At 46.4% G+C, this 17,055-nt stretch overlaps 1 long non-coding RNA gene across 2 annotated transcripts in view; it reads right to left on the bottom strand.

The window, feature by feature from the left end:
• LOC132659590 (uncharacterized) overlaps positions 1–17,055 on the bottom strand; it is a 112,698-nt gene that overhangs the window by 12,409 nt on the left and 83,234 nt on the right. For both annotated transcript variants that reach the window (XR_009600164.1, XR_009600165.1), the window contains one exon: positions 915–1,050. This is a non-coding gene — a long non-coding RNA (uncharacterized LOC132659590). The remainder of the gene's footprint in view (positions 1–914; positions 1,051–17,055) is intronic.

Raw genomic sequence — 17,055 nt, 5'->3', positions numbered from 1 at the left:
GCTAGAGGTTGGGATAGAATTTACTTTTGCACGGGGTATTGATCGGGAGGGGGCACAAGGGCACCTTCTGTGGTGCTGAATTATAAATATTATTGACTTTCTGAAGAGTGATTTGGAAATGCAGTCAAGTAAAAGCAGCTGGCTATGCTGTGGATCCAGTCCCTGACTGTGGTTTTATGTTACAAGAAGATTTCAGCATGAAGAGAGTGCAGAGGCAAGTGACAGACTGGCACAAGATTTTTACAGTAGATACGTCTGACAAAAGGCTTGTATACAGTTAGAAATGTACAGAAGATGCAGTCTAGAAAAAAAATAACTGAATGGCCAAGAAGTATAAGGAAAGGTTTTTCTTCAGGGAAATCCAAATTAAAACCACAATTATATACATCCACCCAAATGACTGAAATTAAAAAGACTGACAACAACCGAGATGGATGGTATCTTGAGCAATAGAAGTCTCCTACACTGCTGATGGAAGTGCAAAATGGGATAGCCACTTTGCAAACTGGCTGTATCTACTAATGCTTAATGTGCCCAGCAAGTTAGGGCTCTGTGTGTCTGGTTCAGGAACCAAGTTAAATAAGAACAGGGGAAGCACCAGAGATTTTGGCTAATGAAGTCCACCAGGCTTAGAAAACCCCATACCAAATGTCTGGGTTTTCCTTTGATTCTAGCAAAGTTCCTTATGCAAAATCCCAGCATTGTATAGGTTTAAATAAAGGGGAAGAGGAAGCGTCCATGCTTAGTTCACAACAGTAATAGAGGTGATAGGTCAGGTCTGCTAGGACAAATGGCTAAACCAGTCAGAAAACCTGGAGAGAGCCCTAGAAAACTTTGAAGTGAGTGGGCAAGTCAGGATGGCTACAGGGTTCTCTCCAAGGGTGCCAAGTGAAAAGACCAAGAAAGCCACTCACCTCTTCCCACTGCTGTCCAGGAGATGGCCCTCTCCCTTCTTAGAACTCTTGCCACCGATGGCTGGCATGGACCACACACTTGTGGTGTCCTAAGCAGAGGTGTTTCTGCAGCCCTTCTGTATTTGACGAGCCAGCGCTGCAGGAAGTGAAATGAGAGATCACATTCACTGTGAAAATCTAGCTTGGACGGAAGGACAAAGGGGATGGAGGAGGGATGTGGGGGAAGGGGAGCAAAGTGGCCAAAGCAGCAAGGAAGGCCAGAGCCAACGGAAGCCTGAGGCCCAGTCTTCCGGCTATCCTCACGTGAGTCCATCCATCAGCACACACTTCTGGTCACACATCAATGCTTCCCATGAAAATTGGTGCCGGGACGGATGGGCTCCAGGGTGACTCATAACAAACAGCAAATGGCAGAAGGATGGCTGGGGATTTGACATCTGTTCTTCAGCCCGTCGTTAAAACTCCTTTCCCCTAAACACTGAGGATGGTAGTTATAAGTACCAGCCTTTGCATGTCACTGTCAGAGTATTTTTTTCCTAGTCTGAGAATTTTTCTCAGGAGATGTAACCAATAAAACAACAGCCACCCCAAACTTCCCAGGTCACATGTCCAAGTTCCAAGTTATGATTAAATCCTTGAGCAAAATATAAAATGGAAGATCTAGCCCTCTGGCAAATGAAATAGTTGTTTGTTTGTTTTTTTTTAAAGTAGTATTAAACTTCAACCTTATTCACATTTATTCTGTTCATTTGGCTCTGAGCTTTGGGAGGCTCACTTTTTTTCAACCTCATGTTCATTGTGGTCACCATCTACTGACGTGTATTTGGTGCCTACAATGTGTAAATGCTGCATTTCTCATAGAAGAGGTTTTTTTTTTTTTTTTTTTTTTTTTCATAAAAGTTATCAGTAGAATGGCATGAGGTTGCTAAATCCAAGGAAGGAATTCAAGTCGCTCAGTCGTGTCTGACTCTTTGCAACCCCATGGCCTATACAGTTCATGGAATTCTCCAGGCCAGAATATTGGAGTGGGTAGCCTTTCCCTTCTCCAGGGAATCTTCCTAACCCAGGGATCAAACCCAGGTCTCCCCCAGTGCAGGTGGATTCTTTACCAGCTGAGCTACCAGGGAAGCCCAAGAACAGTGGAGTGGGTAGCCTATCCTTTCAGCAGATCTTCCCTACCTAGGAATTGAACCAGGGTCTCCTGCATTGCGGGCGGATTCTTTACCAGCTGACAAGCCCTGATACTAAATTTGCATTCTTCCCATTCTTCTGTCCATAGGGATTTCACAGGCAAGAATGGTGGAATGGGTTGCCATTTCCTTCTCCAGGGGATCTACCTGACACAGGGATTGAACCCACGTCTCCTGCTTGCCAGGCAGATTCTTTACCTCTGAGCCATGGAGCCTGGTAACTAAATCCTAAGATACCATTTATTAATTCACTCATTCATTCATCCATTCAAAGAAGCTTTATTGAGCCTCTGCCATGTGCCAGGCACCAAGTAGATGCTGATGACACCAGCGAGAGCCTCAGGATAGAAATAGCCTCTGCCTGCCCCCTGGATGTTTATAGTCCAGTGAAGGAGAAAGATTTTCATTTTTAAAAACCATGCCTTTCTGCACGTTTCACCCTTTCCCTAACCCTCAACTACCTGAAATAGATAGTTGTCAATCTTAGGACAATCAGGAATACATAGTGGGAAATATACTTGCTACTTGAGAGGGCTACAGACTGGGGGAGAAATAAGCAAATTGGTCCAGGGGACCGATGGTCGCATCATACCGATTGTACAGGGTTGGGATGAATGGAGGGCAGCTGTGGCATCCTTCAAACTCTGAGATGTGATCTGGCAGGAAGAACCACAGGTGTGTTGTTATTGTCCTTATCTGGCTGTGTGAAGCCTACGAGGTCAAGAATCCCCAACACTGAGTGCAGAGATTAGGTGGAAACTGAGAGGAGAGGTGAGGACAGGCGGACCCTGACTGAGATCAAAGGGAACATCGTTCTAGGTCTATCTCACCTTGACTCTGAGTGGATCTCCACTGACAAACAAGAATGGTGAGATTTCAGCTAGTACTGCTCCCCACCCAGGAAAGAGGAAAGATGATGGATTACACGCTGCCATCCAATTTATGGGGTTTCCCTGGTAGCTCAGCTGTTAGATAATCTGCCTACAGTGCAGGAGACCAGGGTTCAATCCCTGGGTTGGACACAATTGAGCGACTAACACACATCTGGTTTACCAAGCTCCTTCACGTATGTGGGTGCACTTATTTCTGTTAACAGCCTTTAGAACTGGGAAGGCTGGCCCTGTCACAGGTGAGACAAGGGAGACTTTCTGTAGGTAAAACACTCTGCCCCGAACCACTCGATCAATTTGTGGAAGAGCAGGGATTTGAACCCATTCCCTCTGACTGTTATTCCTTCCACAGGCATAAATATTATTTGACCTTGCAGAGTTGAGAGCATGGATGAACCTCCCCTCCTCCACCCCATAAAAGGAGCCCCAAACCTCCCAAGGTGAAGGTCTGCTCCTGAGCTTGGCAAATAGCATTGAAGACTCTGCCAAGAAGGTATCTTGTATTTGCTGGACACTTCTTGGGAGGGCCTTGTCTCCCTGTGTGCTGAAGAGAAACAAATGTCATTCACAGGTTCTTAGCCTCCAACATTAAGTCCGCTCTGTGAGTCTCTTCCATAGACAGATTGAGAAAGAGACATTCCTGCTGGCCTACCTGGCCAGCTCCATGCACATGGGAGACACACATCTGTCCCCATCATATGATTCTAGAGCAGTGCTCAGTACATTTCCTGGAAAGGGCTGGGTAGTATATGTTTTAGGCTTTGCGGGCCACTTGGAAATTACTTTGGCTGCTCCGGCAGCACCCATGGACAATGTGTGAATAAACAGGTATGCTCCAGGAGAACTTTTGGACTCTGAAAGGTGAATGTTATAGAATGTTCCCATGTCACAAAATATGCTCTTCTATTAACTTTTTTTGCAACCCTTTAAAAAGGTACACACCATTCTTAGCTTGTGAACCGCATAAACCGGCTGGTGGGCCATCAAAGGGCTGTAACTTGCCAAGCTCTGTTCCAGAGGATCGAAGAGGCTTGTCAGTCATAAACATTGCCCCCACATGAACTGCGTATTCCACCATCGGTTCTTTGTTTCTTTGGGGGATAAACTATACTTCTATAGATTCTTCTTTATAGAGGCAGGTTTCCTGAGAGGAGGAGCATATTAAATTCCTAACAACTTCATATAACCAATTAATAAGATGAGTTAGGATGTCAGTACCATGAAGGCAAGGAGTTTTTCATCTGTTTTGTTCACTGCTCAGTTCATTAAGAGCTTATGACAATGAACTCAGTTTTAGAGATGCTCTGAACAAATTCTGGTTGAGTGGGTGAATTTCTCCTCTGATCTGAAAGACCACCAGAAGGGGCAGCTGGGAGTGCACAGTGAGGGCAAGAGGTGCCAGGGGAGATGGGTAGAAGTGATGAAGATAAAGCTTAAAAGTTAATGATGTTCCTGGGCCCCCAGTCTGGGAGATGCTCAAGTGTGCTGATGCTCCAGGAAGCCCATGGGCTTGGAAGAGGTGGGGCATGGGGTGTGCCAGAGCCCACAGAGCCTGGGAAGGGTGTCAGGAAAGTACCAGTGGCTATGCTGGCACTGCCTGGAGAAATGGCACCGAGGCCTGATGGCTCACAAACTATTTCAATGGAGTGGTGTGGTCCCTGCCAAGGAAAACGTAAGAACTTGACAGATCTGACAATTCCCTGGAATATTAAAGTCAAAAGGGGTTTTTGGAAGATGGGGTGCATCTGGACATACAAGATGTTAAAACCCACTTCCGCTGTAGGGATGAGCCAGGAAAAGGGAAGGCTGAAAGAGGGGAGACAGTGAAGACCCTCCCCCAGCAGCCATACATTTTCCTGGGTCACACACATCATCAAATGCTGTAGGAATAAATTAATGTGATGGCTGTATGAGTGTTACTAAAAATAACCAGTATTCCTCACTGCAACTACAATTAAAACTATCAAACTGGACATTTACTGGATGGAAAAGGTCTTGGAAATGAGCTGTACCAGTAAAGGGGCTTGATTTCTCACCCTGAGAAATCTCTCCATGTGCAGAGATGAACCATCAGCCGTCCCCTGGCTGCCCTCTTAACTGATCCATATCTCATGCTTATGGCCTCCTACATCTGATATGGTGACTTCCAAACTTGGTAAGTCTGGACCAAATCAGCCGCTTTATCTCTGGTTAGATGAGTCAAGCTGGGGCTGTGTGAGACCTTCCAGATGTTGGTACAGGGGGTAGGGTTCCCTAACACCTGGGCTGGGAGCCCCAGGATTGGGAGGCACCAGTAGGACAAACTCAGTTCCCCATTGGAGGCCAGAGTCTGTACCTGCAACAAGGAAGGTCAATACTTGGGGCCAACATGAAAATCACAAAACATTAAGGAGGGCTCATGATGAGTTGTGCAGACACAGGCTGCATCTGTGCATGCTCAGTTGCTCAGTTGTATCCAATCCTTTTGACCCCATGGACTGAAACCCACCAGGCTTTTCTGTCCATGTGATTTCCTAGGCAAGAAATACTGGAATGGGTTGTTATTTCCTTTCTCCAGGGGACCTTCCTGACCCAGGGATTGAACCTGCATCTTTTGCGTCCCCTGCATTGGCAGGTGGGTTCTTTTACCACTGCGCCACCTGGGGAGCCCACAGGCTGCAGGTCTCTTCCTTAATGCACCCAAGGTGGCATAGCATAGGAAGTAAGAGTTCAGCAGACCTAGATTGTATTCTCAGCCTTCATCTCACTTAACTTTCTGACTTGGGGTAAGTTACTTTACCTTATAGTAGCTTGCTTTCAGCAGCTGTAAAGTGAGTAATATCTACCTCATTGCCTGGTGTGAGGGTTGATTGAAATGACATGTTTGATGCTACTAGGATAGTGCCTGACACGTAGGTGATGTGTGGTACACAGCATTTTCTGTTGTTATTTTTGAATTGCTGTTTGATGACACCATTTTCATTTGCTGTTATTCAGCAAGGTTTCCCCTCCCCATTGCCTCCAGCCTCTATGAAGAGAAAGGAACCTCTCCATGTCTCCTGACATGTCACCACCAGCTTCTCCAACTTGCTTGCCCAAGTCTCCCAGTAGAAAGGAAGGCGGGCAGGTTTCCAGCTGGGTATGGCTCAAAGTGGCCCTCCATTTTTGTGAAGTTCCTTTCACGTCTCAGCTTTGACTTAAACATTTCGGCCAATTTTATATTTTACTTCATGAAATGTTTTCATAGACTGTCTTATACGTTTATTCCCGCATTATCTCGCAGTAATGCTGAGGTTCTGAGAAGACAAGCGATCAACCTTGAACATATGGAGAATCTCAAGCCAACATGGTTTCTGCCTCTGAGCATGTTACCAGATCAAGAGAGGGAGGCCCAGGTCAGACCATCAGGGATGACTTCATGAAGAGGCTTTCATGGAGACTGGAGCTGGCCAAGCAAGACTTGGACATGAGGAAAGAGGGAAGAAGGTAAATGAGCAAGGTCTGGAGAATACAAATGAAACTCTCAAAGAACCACAAAGAAACTTTGTTCCCAAAACTGGGGACCAGGGTTCTTTCTTAAATGAAAGTCACTAATCTTTGTGTCTTGTTCCAGTAAAACCTGACCCCACAGGAGCCAGATCAGCGGTCTCAAGGCCATCAGTCACCTTCAGCAGCCACGCGGTCTCTTCTCACTCTCCTCCCTCGCTCCCTACACATTTGCCATCTGGACGGGAGGCCCCGTGCAATCATGGCTGGCGCCAGGCTTTGCTCACATGCCTCCCTCAGGACTTACGGTCATTAAGAAAGTTCTCATAATGAGCACTTTGGCCTCAAAGCACCCAGCCTTCCCTGCCCCTCTCATAGCCAGCCTGCAGGTTCCGCCCCCCACCCCCCCATCCCAGGCCGGCACCTTCTCATGGTGGGAATTGTCCTGGATTCCTTCCCTCTCTCCCCTCCTTTCTCTGGACAGCTTCCTTCCTGGAAGTGTTAATAAGGGCTGAAGGCCAAGGGGAGGGTGAATCATGAAGTTCAATCAGTTCTGCTACATAAAGCATGAGCTGCCCCAGCACGCTGACCTAACTTGCTTTTTATCATCAGAACACTCCCATTTTTCTCCTCTGATGCCAGCTGGTTTCCTCCAGGTTCAAGCAGAGGCATCATGGAAGCAGATCAAGGTACATTCAGTGGGGGGATTGAACAGTGCCCCCTCCCACTGGCACATTTGCCACCTTGGAAGAAGGTCCAAAGAAGGCTAATACAGGACGGTGCCCCTTGGAGCTGACCAGGTCCTAAGAACTACTTCATGAAGTTTGTTCTGCATCTTGAAATGACAGTTTGTGCCCCTGGGGCCTGGCTGTAAGGAAGATGAGGTGAGTGGACCTCTTTTTCCTCATCCAAAGCAGGTAGCTGGGTCTCTGCAGATGAGCTCTGTCTCTTTACTTGTTGAGTATATCACAGGTATCAGTGAATAACTGGATGAAAGATTCATTGGTTTCCAGCCCTCAAGTTTAGACATCTAGTCCTTTCCACACAGAAACCAATGTGGGGAATATCAGCATAGGAGGGCTCTTTAATCTGGGGAGACAGAGGTTGCTGTAAGGCAGCAACAGTGGTATAAGGGACTCGGCAGAAAGAGGAAATCTGGAGAACAAGCTTAGGTTTTTTAATACAGATATGATTCCAACTCCGCTCCTCAGCTGTAAAACAGGTATGATGCTGCGTAAGTAACTGGTTTGCATGAGTGCTAAGTTGCTTCCATCGTGTCTGACTCTTTACAACCCTATGGACTGTAGCTCACTAGACTCCTTTGTCCATGAGATTTTCCAGGCAAGAATACTGCAGAGGGTTGCCATGCCCTCCTCCAGGGGATCTTTACAACCCAGGGATTGAACCAGCATCTCTCATGTCTCCTGCATTGGCAGGCAGGTTCTTTACCACTAGTGCTGCCTGGGAAGCCCCCAGTAACCAGTAGGCTGTGAAACAATTTAGCCAAAATGGACACTTGGCAAAGGGTTTAATACATCATACATTGCAACCATGATCATTTACTTCTTTGGTCATCAAATTCAAGATGGCAAGGTGGATCCTTTGGAAGAGAAAGACATGTACACTTTAGACAGTGGAAGTCAGCTTCTGAAATTCCTTCTTTCTAGGTGTGGCTCCGATGGAAAATACAGAGAGTGCACTGGAGAACTGGGACATATCATGAACACTGGATGCTCTGCCTGTCGAGGCTATGAAGGAGCCTCCTGATGGTCCCCACATCAAACCATGCCTGGGTGTTTCAGCAGTCATGAGATTCTAGGTCAGACAGAACCTGGGTACTGATACTGGGAGGTCTTTCTTGGGATCTGACTTTGTCTCCCTCCAGCCTGCTAATGTGACAGTGCCCAAGCTTAAAGTCAACAGGTGGCCAAGAGTGGCTTCAAAAGTCTCATTACAGCTTTGGGAGGGGACTTGGAGATGCCTGAAAGATAGAGAGCAGAGCAGACCCCATAGAGTCACTGCACTTTGTCAGGTCGTCATGATAGATGGCACCAAAGTGCCTTGTGTCCCCTCCTCTGGACGTGTCCCCTGCTTGTGGCCTTCTGACCCTGGACAGCAAGCCTCAGCTCTTCCAATGCTTTCTCCACTCTGGTCAAGGCTAGATGCTTCCCCGACAGAGGCAGGATCCTCCTTCCACATGGGGGTGATGACCTGGCCACAGCTCCAACAGGCTTTGTGTTCCCAGACTGACCTCGATAGAATTTGTTCAGTATCTGTTTAGCTTAGACAACCCCACTGAACATCAGGAACAAGTCAGAAGACCAATGATGTTTCTGCAAAACAGGTTTGCCTGTTTATTTTTGTTTTACTGTTTCAACAAGAGGAAAAGAACTACAGAATTTTGTAGATCAAACCTTGTTTTTTTGTGAAGTTTCCTTTATTTAGATCATACCTTTTTTTTTCCCAGGAAGCTAGTAAATAAACAGAATGTGTCCCAGAGGTAAGTGTGGTGGATCAAGACATAAAAAGCTCAGTGGTCTGCTTGGATCACACAGCACAGGTGAGCCAAGGGGAAGGAGAGGCTGCACTGAATTTAGTTTTCCAAACCTCTGGTTTACAATTCTCTCTGGCAGTGGTATGCATTTTTGACTTAACATTTTCCAAATTTGCCCTTCAGACTGCAGCCCGAGACAAGGCTCTACCGGTCCTGGAGGTGAAGCTCACCCATGTCAACCAAAAGGCTTCCTGCTGTCAAATTCTCCCTGGTTGGCCCCTAAAGCCCTTGCTTCTGGCTTCCCACCGCAGCTGGGGTGCTATCCTTAGCCAGAGCGTCCCCATTGTTTGTTCTCTGCTTCTGCTCCTCCTCCGAGATGGCTGAGGATGGTCGGCCAGGCATGCTGGACCCAGCCAGGTTTCCATCTCAGGTTTCCTTCTCAGTACTGCTCATGTCCTATTGTTCAAACCATTTGACGTTCTACCCCACTCCTGCCTGCCTCCAATTTCCAAGTTATCTCACTCTTACATCACCTCCATCCCTAGCCTCACTCTCAGCACATGGATGTATGTCATTCGTCCCTTCCTCGAGAGGCTGCCAGTACTCTCACCCCCACCCTTGCCTTTATCTCTGGCCCATCACGCCTCCTTCTTGATGCTTTCCAAGGTCAATCCCTCCACCCCTTTCTGCTGCCCCCAGTCATGCTCTATAAGAGTCCCCTCTCGGATACCTTTTCAATCTCTCCCTCCTTACTAATTCCCCATTAAATATTGTTCAAGGGCCTGTCACCCTCCAAAAGGGCTTTCCTTTCCCATCATCACTGTGAAACCTCTTTGCCTCCACTCTTGCTGCCTCTGCTTCCCACCGCCCTTTTACTTAAGACTGTCCTCCCAGAGGTAACTAATGCTTCTCTTCTTTATTGCTGAACCCAACCAGCTCAGCATCTCCCTTTCTGGGGCCTCCTTGAAGCATCAGAAAAGTGTTCCAGCTCCTCTGAAAACTCTCCTCCCTTTTCCTCTTGGCTCAGCTCCTACTCCCCCTGCTGTCCCCTCTGGTCTGTTGCACTGGCTCCTCTCAGTGTGGAAGTTCCTCTCCTATTTAGGTCCATCTCTCCCCTCTGCTGTCCCTTGGATATTGTCTCATGAAAGACACTGCCAAGAATTCCAACTCCGCATTTCCAGTTGGAACATATGCTTTGTTTTTCCTCTCTCCCTCTCCCCCCCGCCCCAAATCACTTCTCTCAGAGTTCCCTGTCTCTGTCATGGCCATGAACATCTTTCCAGGCACCCTGAAAACAGCAAACTACTTGCTGGTGCCTCCCCTGTTTCCACCATGTCTCATTGGTTGACCTCTGCCCGGTCCCCAGCACCCATTCCTCTCTCCAGGAACATTCCTAGTGCCTTGCAGCCCTCCTCCCCTCTAACCTGGACTATTGAAATAGCCTCTGGTCCCATTTCTGACACATCTTCATTTGGATTTCTCTGGTGGCTCAGACGGTGAAGCAATTGCCTACAATTTGGGAGACCCGAGTTCAATCTCTGGGTCTGGAAGATCCCCTGGGGAAGGAAATGGCAACCCACTCCAGTACTCTTGCCTGGAAAATCCCGTGGACAGAGGAGCCTGGTAGGCTGCAGTCCATGGGGCCCAAAGAGTTGGACATGACTGAACGACTTCACTTTCACTTTCTGGTCCCCTTGCCTCCACTGTCTTCCCTGCTCAGCCTGCTCTCTTTAGGGCTCACAAGGTCTCTAACGAACACACAGTGGGGCCACATCACCACTGCCTCACCCACTCACCCCTGCAAGGCTCCAGCATATTTAAGAGTGCCTGTGGTTTGCAAAATAAAGCATGGCTTCTGTAGCCTGCTGATTAGGGCTCTCAATATGGCCATGGCCCCAGCTCAACTTCAATTCCATTTCCCACCACTCTTCCCACACCACCAACACTACCCTCCACACATCCCACAGATACCTTATTTTCCTTTCATTTGAGACCGCTTGTCATTCTCTAGATACAACTTTTACTTTCATACCTCCATGTTATACATTTAATCTTTCATACTTGCCCTGGAATATCATTCTCTCCTTTTGAAGTCCTACCCACCTTTTCAGCCTAGTCACCTCCATGAGGCTTTCTCTTCTTCCTCTTGGCATAGCTCACTGCTTCCTCCCCTGAAGTCATGTAGCATTTTGTTTTGTATTTCCATTACAGCACTTGGCAGGCCTAGCAACACAGCTAAGACATAGTGAGAACTTAATCTTTGCTGAATGAACAAGTGAAGGCATGAGTCAAGTGTCCCACCATTGTGCAGGGAAACAAGTATAATCACTTGAGTGATAGATGACAGCACTCTCACAGTATTTATACCTTGGGTTCACCAGAATCTCAGCTCAGACTCAGGCAAGGCCCAAGAGAGCAGCCCTCCAGCTTCACTTCCTTACTGTGTCTCCATTCTTCCATCTGGGGCATGGGCCTCTCCTCTGCCCCTTTACCCCGGGTTACCTTAAATCTCTTTAGTCACTAAGTCATATCTGACTCTTTGTGATCCATGAACTGCAGCATGCCAGGCTTCCCTGTCCTTCACCATCTCCCTGAGTTTGCTCAAACTCATGTCCATTGAGTCTGGTGCCATCCTCTGTCGCTACCTTCTCCTCTTGCCCTCAGTCTTTCCCAGCATCAGGGTCTTTTCCACTGAGTCAGTTCTTTGCATCATGTGGCCAAAGTATTAGAGATTCAGCTTCAGCATCAGTCCTTCCAAAGGATATTCAGGGTTGATTTCCTGTAGGATTGACTGGTTTGATCTTCTTGCTGTCCAAGGGACTCTCAAGAGTCTTCTCCAGCACCCAGTTTGAAAGCATCAATTCTTCGGCACTCAGCCTTCTTAAGTCTGCTGCTGCTGCTGCTAAGTCGCTTCAGTTGTGTCCAACTCTGTGCGACCACATAGACGGCAGCCCACCAGGCTCCTCTGTCCCTGGGATTCTCCAGACAAGAATACTGGAGTGGGTTGTCATTTCCTTCTCCAATGCATGAAAGTGAAAAGTGAAAGTGAAGTCGCTCAGTCGTGCCCGACTCTTCGTGACCCCATGGACTGCAGCCTACCAGGCTCCTCCGTCCATGGGATTTTCCAGGCAAGAGTACTAGAGTGGGTTGCCGTTGCCTTCTCCACTAGCAGTCGTTTAATCAAGGAACTGTTTACTTCTTCACAGGGCCACCATGAAGGTGTCTTCTGGCTATGACAACAGTCACCCCATTTCTTTGCCCTCACTTCTTCCAAGAGTTCCCCTCCTGCTATTCAGATTCTGGTAAACTTGGGTACTTTTTCTTTCACCCTCGCAGGATGGGCTTTGCTTTGCCCATCACTGACATTGTAGTGGAGATCTGAGTCTCTGTTTCCCTCCCTCCAAAACCTCTATAGTCAAGCCTCTTCTGTGAAAGGTTCACCCCCTTTTAAAGGTGCGAATTGGCACATTTGGGAAAGGGCAGGGGAGTTCTGAGACGCTGAGATCCATCCTCCTGCTACTGAAATCTTTAAGCAGCCATCTCCTCTATTTTCCACCTCAGTAAACTCAGGGAGGCAGGGACCACACAGATGTCCTGAAGACAGATGTCCTAGCACGTGGCCAGAGGAAGCTAGGCTGGGGTAGGACAGCTTGTAATTCTGGCCAGCCCCAAAGGTGAGTCAGCCGCCCTACAAACAGACCCTGGCTCCTCTCGCCCAGTCTGGAGGGAAGATGCCAAACTGCACACCTTGCGGGCAGCCGCTGAGCCAAAGCCACTGCCTCCCCGACCCCCACCCCCGCATCTACGCATGCTCCACATGGCGGCGGGCCTCATGCATCCTTGCTGGCATTGGATGACGGGGCCTGGGAGGCTCCAGAGCAGCCACTGCCCTGGGAAGCCATCCCTCTAGTGGTCAGAAGAGACCCAGGCCGTCCAGGGAAGAGACAGCGCCTCACTCAGGTCCTGAGGGCACGCAGGTCCCTGCCCGGAACTGACTGTGCTGAAGCCTTCTGTCCCCACGCAGCGGGTGGAAATGGAGCCAGCCAAGGCCACCACTGCCGCCCGGTTTCCCTGCAAGAGCCAAGGTTGGAAGGCCGCCTCCCTTGCCGTGGCTTGAAGTGGTTTGCACCGACCGAGTCCAGAGATGTAATAACTGTTCTCTATTTTCTATGAGAAGATTTATTCAAAAATAAATTTAGCTAAGGGGAAAAAGTTTAAAAAAAAAAAAAAAAAAAGGAAAACAGAGGGACAGATTTTCTTGTTGACCGGCTGCCAGGGATTGAAACGTTGAGGCAGCCAGTCCCTTCGGAGGAGACAGCTGTAACATTTCACGGTGTAAAGTCAGCGAATTTCCACCGGCCTGCCTGCCAGAGACCGCAAAATGGTTTCAAACAACGGCTCGCTTCATGATATTTGTGTGTGTGTGTGCGTGTGTATGTGAGTGCGCATGTGTTTGAGAAAAAGGCGAGGGTGGGAGCAGGGGTGGGCAGAGAAGGAGCGAAAAAGTGTCCTCCCGCGGCCGGCCGAGTGGGCAGGGGCGCGGGAGCCGATTAATGAAAATGTTTCGCTGGCACGAGGGGTTTGATTGCCCCACTGCAAAATTGCTTGCAGATTTGAAAACAGCATGTTTCATTTCAAACTCATTCTCTTGCCATACATTAGCACTTGTCAATGTAACCATTAAGCACAGGCAGTGCAGAAATTTAATTACAAAACCATTTATTTTATTGAAAGAAAAATAAACCCAAGCTACCTCAAATGCATTAGGTAGGTTCAAAACATGTTCAGCTGATAACACCCAAGGGTAGGGAGGCTGCAGCAGGAATAAATGCGTCTTTCATGTGCGGTGGGGACTCGATATTAGAAACAGCTGCCTATAGGTCGCTCTTTATTTAAGTTCAATTATGAATTAAAAAACAACTGATTTAATGAAGGGACTTTTTATATCTGAAGTTACTCAGCTGTGGTATGCATTCTTCTCTTCCCATTTTTGCCTCCCCTTTCGGGCGTTTGAATTAAAAATGTTAATTAGGCGAACAAGACTTTTTATTGAATGGGGTCTCCCTCCTTCCCTCTCCCCACCCCCTCCCCACCCCCCACATCTCAGGCTTGTCTTTTGTTCTCTTAATGGTGGAAGAACGGGCGGTCTGTGGTATTAAAGGAAGTCACAAAAATGTGCTAAACACATCAAAAAGTCTCCAATCTGTGTCTTATTTATGTCTTCTTCCCCTCTCCCCCATGTGCGTCTTCTGGGCGGTTGGAAAGCCGGCAGCGTAAGGCTCTCTGGTGAAATAATAGATTTGGGTCAAGCCGTAGGCTGATGTCATGCTGGAGACGGCTTCTCTTAGCACTAATGAGCTGCCAATAACGCGTCTGTTTTACTATTCTGCTGGAAAGGGGAAAAACGAGTTATAACCTTAGCGGTTTGGACTGATTTGTCAATTTAAAGTGCTTTTTTTCCTCCCCCTGTCTGAGATATCTACCCACAATTTCTTACAGACATCTCCTGCAGTCCACTCAAAGGAGGAATCTGGAACGCAAAGGTTTATTTGCTTTTTTTTTTTTTTTTTTAACTTTCTCTAGTGAGAATGTGAATCTAAAGTTTCAGGGAGGCATCATTTGTCCGGCAGGAAGTGGGAAGCAGGATATAGGTCCCACAGAGGGGGCTCTGGGACTGAAATTTCAGTTTGAGCTCTTGGAACCAAACTTACCCACAGTAGCGGACCTGTGACACTGAGATAGCAATGGGTTTACATGTGTCGTTGTTTTTCAGGGTGAGACCTAAGGAGGACGTCCTGGCCCTTTTCAGAAGGGCCTCCACGCCTCCTTTGCCTCTTGCACAACCGCTGTGACACTCTCTGGGCGGGGGTGGAGGGTGGGGGAATGGGCTGTGATTGTCCAAGCTGTGCTGAAACCTGCCAGGAACAAAATCTGAGCAGCTACACTGTGCCGGCGTCTTGAAAATTGGCTCAATGGGCAATATCTGGGTCTCAGGCTGAGACCTAGATGGTCTGCTCTGCTCCTGACATGCGCTCTCCATGCCAAAGACCCAGGGAGCCTGAGGCAAGAAAAACATTCAGAAATAGAGAAACTCGCCACTTTTACCAATAGATTTACATAATCACTTGTTTGGGAGGGAGGAAAAAGGGCAGAAGAATACAGGATAAGGAAGTTGGGAGGGGCAGGTGTTTGTGTCCTAATTTACTATTCTAAGAGAATTGGAATCTAACTTGAGGCCTGTAAATCAAGGAAGCCCCAGAATAGAGTGGACCTCCATCCTGTTATCACATGTGCTCCCAGCAGAGAAAATAGCAAAACACTACAAACATTCACTGGTGGGGTCAAGAAGGTGATGGCCCATTCTGACCCAGCCAAGCAGACGACGGTATTCCATGACTGCGTGTAAGAAAGAACAGGAGGAAAAGGGGGATGATGGGAAGAGAGGGCTGATTGGCTAAGGCGCTGTTACTGAAAGAACTGCCATTAGGAATACGTGCTATAGACTTTATGAACATTTCATTTCACTCAGTAAAAGCTCATGCCAACACCACATTCTTCTGCTTATGTCTCTCCCTCTTTGGTGCTTGGGATGGATGGAGGTGTTTCAGCTGGCTTTCAGCTCTTGCTAAAGGTGCAATTTCTAATTAAGTGATGTTTCCTGGCCTGGGCTGCAGGCAGGAGAGTTCCAAAACTGTATCCTAGCTTTAGAAACAGCGATGGTTTTAAAAATGAAAGCAACTCAGTGGATTACTCAAGAATGATTTCTTTTATTTTTGTTGTCTTCGGGAGTAAGAAGTAAATTCCTAGGAAACAGAATAGGTTTCCTCTCCTAGGTGTTGACTTGGCAAAGCAGATGGAGCAAACAATTTCTTCAAAACCATCCTGTAGCTTAGAAGCAAGAATTAGGGAAAGTTAAATGAGCTTGTCTCCGCAGTAGCCTTCTGAGCAGTGTGAATGGATAAAGAAAATATACATATACATATATGTATATACTTGTACACACACATGTGCAATGGAATATTATTCAGTCATAAAAAGGAAGGGCATTCTGCCATTTGCTACACATGGATGAGTCTGGAGGGCTTATGCTAAGTGAAATAAGCCAGACAAAGACAAATACTGTATAGTATCACTTATATGTGGAATCTTACAAAAAAGAAAAGCTGATTTCATAGAAACAGAGAACAGAATCCTGATTTCTAGGATCTGGGGGAGAAGGGATAAATGGGATAATGTAAGTCAAAGGGTACAGATTTTCAGCCACAAGAAGAATAAATTCTGGGGAGCTGATTTACAGCATGGTGACTATAGTTAATAATATGATATTAAGTACTTGAAAGTTTCTTAGAATAGGTCTTAAGCATTCTCACCACAAAAAACTCATGTTAACTATGTGAGATGATATGTATGTTAATTGTCTTGATCTTGATAATCAGTCTATATATAGATTATTTTATATGTATATATATATATATATATATATATATATATATATATATATATGCAAGAGACACAAGAGATGCATGTTCAATCCCTGGGTCAGGAAGATCCCCTGGAGGAGAAAATGGCAACCCATTCCAGTATTCTTGTTAGGAAAATCCCAAGGACAGAGGAGCCTGGCAGGTTACAGTCCATGGGGTCAAAAAGAGTCAGACATGACTGAGTGACTAAGTACAAATTATTTATGTAATATATATTATAAACTATTATATATAATAGTATATTATATAACAGAATATTTATTATAAGACATAATATATTAATGTATTATAATATAATTATTGTACGTTATATAAATAAAATAATATTATATAATTATATATATGTCAGAAGAAAAAATTTAAAAATTTACAATTATAGCAGGATAGTTTAACACCTCTTTCTGATAGAACCACCAGACAAAAAGTTCAGTAAAGATATAAGATTCAGAACAACTGATTGATATTTATATAACACCACACCCAAGAAGTGAAGGACATTATTTTCAGCTATAGAAGTTTACCAAGAGAGGCTATATCCTGGGCTAAAAAGCAAGTCCTAATAAAATAAAAGATTGAAATAACAGTACTGTGTATCCTCTAATCACAATGTAATTAAATTAG

This window comes from Ovis aries, chromosome 3, assembly GCF_016772045.2.
Source record: "Ovis aries strain OAR_USU_Benz2616 breed Rambouillet chromosome 3, ARS-UI_Ramb_v3.0, whole genome shotgun sequence".
NCBI classification, from domain to species: Eukaryota; Metazoa; Chordata; class Mammalia; order Artiodactyla; family Bovidae; genus Ovis; species Ovis aries.
Note: the sequence above shows the minus strand (reverse complement) of the source record. Positions and strands in the feature narration are given on the sequence as shown.